This window comes from Limulus polyphemus, unplaced genomic scaffold (genome assembly GCF_000517525.1).
Source record: "Limulus polyphemus unplaced genomic scaffold, Limulus_polyphemus-2.1.2 Scaffold952, whole genome shotgun sequence".
NCBI lineage: Eukaryota > Metazoa > Arthropoda > Merostomata > Xiphosura > Limulidae > Limulus > Limulus polyphemus.
This window is the reverse complement of record NW_013666562.1, coordinates 362495-368517: the sequence shown is the minus strand read 5'-3', so window position 1 is coordinate 368517 and position 6023 is coordinate 362495. Positions and strand designations below refer to the sequence as shown.

Below are 6023 nucleotides of genomic sequence, written 5' to 3'. Positions count from 1 at the left end.
ACTGCTTGATCAACTATAGCACTTACAGTTGATTCTTACCTAAATATGTTATAGTTAGAGACACAGTTTAAATTGTATTTAGATCTTACTATTATATTTTAGTTAATTATGCATTATTTATGTCTTAAGATGCATAATTAAAAAGTTCAAACATTTTTAAACATACATCATACTTTGTGTCAGTTCTCAAGGCATACAATATTATGCAGTGCATGAAAATTTTGACGAAGGGTTGTGCGTGTCTCCCAAGGAAATTGTAATATGCCTCAAGGACCCCGTTGACTTGTGGTGAGATTAATAAGTAGTAAAGGACAGGAAAGGAAAATAAAATATTAAAAATTAACTATGTGAAAAAAGACCTAAAATTAAGAATTTTACAAAAGAAAAATCTTTAAGAATATCCTACAAAAAATTAAAAGGTATATATATATTTTGTTTTTGTTATTTCTTAATTTAATTTATTTCACTGCATTGAGTTAGGAATATGGAAGAGAAAATGAAATATATAATATAAATCTTTACCTTGAAAAACTTTTGATATTCTTTTAGGGGGTTCTAGAGATTATGCAAATAAAATATGAAAACTAGAAAACAAAAAAAAATATTTATACTTCAAATGAAAATCACCTTACACTTGATCTATTTTAACAGTTTGAGTGCAAATAACTACTACAGATAAATAACATTTTTATTAGTAAGACATCATTAAACTAATCATTCTTTGTATACAAAATACTTATAAACTTTAACAAAATCTTATGAGATTTTGTGAGGAACACTCAGTTTCCGTTTATTTTTTTGTGTAAATGTCCTTCCCCAGTCAAAGTGATGCAAGTAGCATCAGCCCAAGAGGAAAGGGTTAAGAGATACAATACCTAAATCTTATAAAACTACCATTATTTCATGTAAGATTTGTTTTTAATTTTATTTTTGAACATTAAATTTTATTATCAGTGACTCTAATCTGTTCAACAATACTTTTAGTACACTTCACCATGCACCATTCTATTATATTGTTGTAATTTTATATTTTTTTTCATTTACTATAATTTAAAATCAGTTTGTAATCCATGACCATCATAGACCCTTGTAAAAGATGTAAGCCAAAATGTCAAGTAGAATAAAAAACATTTAACTGAAGTATAATTAAACTATTTTTGAAGATCCAGCATTAAGGACTTACCCTGCATCAAAATGATTTTCTAATTGCCATATGAACTACTAAGGAATGAGAAAAATACTTTTTGCAGGTTATCTGAAATATGTAAAATGAGATTAGAATCAATTCTTCTCATTCTAGTATTATTCAAATGTAAGATATATAAACATAAGATACTATAAAATATCACAAAAAGGTACGTTTCAATCTAATTATGTAAAGACTTGCTTTTAGCATAATTCACACTCATACATAAACAAATGCCAGATTCAACAGTTATTTATTAGTAAAGAAGGCACTAGTATAAAATTGTTCTGGTAATATTCAAAGTCACTGATAAATACAGTAAAAGCAGAGCTCAATTTTAACAGTTATCTGAAATGACTTAAACCTTCCTCGGAAAACCAACTTAAACATCCATGTTGTCTAAAGGAAGACAAGCACCCTGGAATAGACCCTTACTGCAGTCTACCATAAACTTATCCATGCCCACACTACACATGTAATGCTGACTCTAATCCTTGATCAAAATCATCAGTAAATTCCCTAACTACAAACATGAAAACTTGAACCCCCACAAAAATATATTTTGGTCCATTTTTTGTTTAAAAAAGATTGTACTTTATACAATAAAGATTTTGGTACAATCCAACTTAAGGGACTGAAAACATTATGAAAAGTTTGCTTTTGTGATTGGCTAATAATGATGTTTTAATCACTAAACTTTTTATCCTGGACAAGCTGCATCTCTGTGCTGCTTTATGCAAATAAATTTTGCATGAATGGCTATGTGTGGTTACACAGTACAGTGTATACAGCTCAGTTAGTTACATTACCATATATAGTATTGCACGATGTTTGTATGTATATATATATGGGCAGGCAGGAATTCACAATGAAAATGAATACTGATAACACAAATATTTAGTGAAATTAATTTCTAGTGCAGATGTTTATGGCAATAAAACTAAGATGGCTGTCTCAACTTCTTATTGATAAACCTTCTGTAGGAACTAAAACAAACAAGTTTTCAAAATCAAGCTCAGAATTTTCATCATTAATCGTCACAGTTGAAACACTAACCCCCTTTTGATTACCCATGTATAGGCCTAAGGTTAATATCAGACAGACACGACTTATCGAGTCTAGGTAATGTGGAAGGCTTAGCTGCCATGATAAAAGTGGAAAACTCATGAATTAAACAGAACAATAATGATAATTGCAAACAAAATTTGATTAAAGTTGTGATCAGTGCAAAACAGATTAACAAAAAATAAGGCTAGCTTTGCCTCTCTTCAGGTCGATACAAACTACGAGTATGAATAAATACATATCAGCAGTGTGTGAACATGTACAGCACTCAGGCATTGTGTACATATTACAGTATAATACAATGTGAGAGAGTTCCGATGCAAATCTATCTTACTACAGGCTTTACTTAGCAGACAGGCCAAGCTAGTTGGAATGAAAATATTGAATGTAATTGGCCAAGATCAATGTTCTGTTTAAAAGTTTTACATGTCATTTACTGTTTGTTTTCTTGATATACTATGTAACATCAGCATAGTTTGGGCTTATTTTTTCCAACGTAATGAAACTTCCTGGGAAATAAGGCATCAAAAATTAGTTGAATAAAGATGAAAAAACTGCCAACTAAACATTAATTGTACTGTTTGGAAATAGGATATAAAAACATCAAAATTCTCGTAATTGAGTCTTGGCACATCAGTACTGTTGTAATTGAATCTTTCTTGAGGATATTTGTTTTTTTGTTTTTATTGGACAACCAATACAGCTTTCCGGCCAACCTCTTTAGGTACCATAGAGATTTCACATAAAATATCCCAAAGGAACTCCAAATGTATATAAAAAAAGATTGTCAAGTTAGACCTACAGATATATAAAGAGTAGTCAGTGGAATATTGGTGCTCAAACATTCAATCTTCTGATCAGGGGTCTTCAACCAAGTAGGGTGTCCCATAGATCATATAGTTCCCGGCCACAGAAGTGTATGAATGCGAAATCTCAGTTGTGAATATATAAATCTCGCATAAACAAAATACAAATTATTGTACATCAAAAAACTAATGAAACATCTACAGTACTAATACACACTGAATTTGCATGATTTATTTCAAGGCAACCATACTCCCACTAGTTGGAAATTGGCTTTAAAAACAACACAGTGATCACTGAACCTATCTTCCACCATATAGTTGGCAGCAACCAGTGAGTGAATATTAAAACCATAAAACAGAGTGTTGGCTTAAACTGGCTGAACCAATAAGGATACATCAGACAATAGCTCTCTTCACACTCTATTTTGGTCTGGCTGGTTGCATTGTATCCAGAAGCATTTACTATTTGAAAACAAAAAAAAATAATTTTTCAACCATTCAAAATTCACTTTAGCCACTGAATTTGTAGAAACAAGGCCATACAATAAACTTTGTGGTACAGATTACATGAACTGATTCATAAGTATGTCTGCCCAAATCGACCACCAACATGTCAAAAAATGATGAATGGGGATTGTAAACAGCCTATACGTTGTCGTGGCAACTACTTGCTTTATGTCATATCATCAAGCGTAAACAGACTATGTTGTCCTGACAACAGTTTGCTATGCATCCTATCAATGGGTGTGGCTACAACGAAAGAAAGTGTCCTACAATAGTCTATGATAAAAATGGAATGAACAATGCATCAATTACATCATGACATGACGTAGAATGGGTAAAGGTTACTACTGGTACTTATTTGTCCATCACGGTATTTCAAGTTTACAACCAATGTCATTACAAAATCTCTCTTATAATTTCATAGGTACATAGGCAAGCTCATACTTCATTAATAAAATTTGGTTATTGACAAGTTTCATTTAATTCATTCAAATAATATGAATCCACATATATAAGTTTGAAATTGATGGGCTTTATTGGGACAACATTTTATTTTGCCTTGACACGGGTGTCATGCAGTATTATATTATTAAGTAAAGCAATAATTGGATATCAATCCCTCACATTTTGTTAACATTGTTCCAATGGAAATGTCATGTGGAGCAAAAGGTTGATTTTTCAGGTACAATTTTTAATTGTTTTTCCTTAATTTTAACTACAAAATTTGACTTGCAGAGTAAACCTACTAATTTGTAACTATGGAATTCAATGGTGTGTGAATTTCTTTTATTTCAATTATTTAAAAAAAATCACTGAAACCCCCTAAACTAAGCACATTATCTACTATACCAACTATTATATCTGATCATGATGTTAACATGGATGTAATTGTAATAATAACAATAACAACTTTAATAATTCAATTTTAACTATATTTACTTCAGCTTTCATTACTATAATGAATATCACAATCGGTTATTCTTCATCTCTCCCTCCTAGAAGCTGAAAATATTTTGATCCAATATCTTACTTGTAAAATTTACAATTACAATAACTGAATTAAAAACGTTACTTAGTAATGATTTACTAACATTAAGTTTAACATCATAAAAAGGTATGTCATATTCTTGCACAGAGCAATCTAAATTATCAGAGCAAATTTTAAGCACTTCTTTCAACTTTAACTGTAAGATACGAATACACATCATAATGGTTTGATGCAAGACAATAAAATGTAATTATAAGAACACATTTCTTAATGATAGCCTATTTAGGCTTAAACTAAACTCTACCGTCCTTAGGCCTAACTTGTCTTATAACTAAGTTATACTTAATACTATAGGAAATAAAAGTTCGTGGAATGAGCTTAATCATTTACAATTCGCTAATGTAAATAACTAAACATTTAAACTACAAATGCACCTATGAAAATTGACTATAATATAGTTAAAAAAACTTGCTTACTTGAAATATATTTAAGAATAACATATCGTAAATACGTATTTGCATTACACACCCGCACATGTAACCCAGAGACACATTTCAAAACATACGTATGCTCCGTCTAGTGCGTAGTAGTGGTATTATAAAAAATTTAAGTTACGTTCTTGAATGCGGGGATGGTTTTTAGATTATGATAAAAATATTAAAATTCGTTCAGCTTCTCTTCTCATACCCTTAATTTACAGGACAATTATGTATTTATTTCTAATTACTACGATCATTGAAATTATGCCTGAGAGTGTTTTCTTTTTGTTAACAAAAAAATGAATAATGATTGGGAAAAATAACCATACTATCGTACGTTTTCCTTCGTTCATTATGCTTATTTAACTGCTTATAGTTTTTGTTTGTTCAAATGAAAATTTAAAATATCGTTCAAATCAATCGGATTTTAACTTAAGCTCGCTTTTCCTTTTCTGAATAGTATGATCTATTAGCTCAGTCATTTAATGACAATGTTTTTGATAAATAATACATCAAACAATATTGTTACGACAGCGGAAGTCACGTGACGCTACTGGCGTGCGTAATGAGTTTCTCCAATGATCGGGGAAGTCCGAGTGTGTTGGAGATACCCGCTTCGTTAGTATATAAGCCTGGCAGTAAAAGAGAGAGCAGAAGTTACTTTGAGTTCCGTGTAATTTATTATTCTGTTAGTTTCGAGCTAGTGAGGCATAAAGTGTGTGTTTTGCACTCATCGAGAGCGAAATTATCGAGATTGTGAATCGCTGTGATTTATAGTGTGAATTATAAAAGTTGTTAAGTTTGTTAACAAATAAACAACCAGATATTTAACAAATTGATGTCAAAAGTGGGATGAGAAAAAAGGGAAACGAGAAGTGACAAATGAAACTACAACTTAGCAGATTTGATGGCAGCAATACAAGAACAGCAAAAGAAACAAGTAGAACGAGAAAATAAACAAGAAGAGAGACTACAGCAGTGGCTATTCGCTAGCC

At 30.9% G+C, this 6023-nt stretch overlaps 1 protein-coding gene across 1 annotated transcript in view; it reads right to left on the bottom strand.

The window, feature by feature from the left end:
- LOC106461407 (ubiquitin carboxyl-terminal hydrolase 24-like) overlaps positions 1 to 5123 on the bottom strand; it is a 13151-nt gene extending 8028 nt beyond the window's left edge. Inside the window, exons 1-2 of the mRNA XM_013921227.1 lie at positions 5026 to 5123; positions 1184 to 1255 (exon numbers count right to left, since the gene is read on the bottom strand). The gene's annotated coding sequence lies outside the window, so the exon portion shown is untranslated. The remainder of the gene's footprint in view (positions 1 to 1183; positions 1256 to 5025) is intronic.
- Between the last annotated feature and the right edge of the window lie 900 nt (positions 5124 to 6023).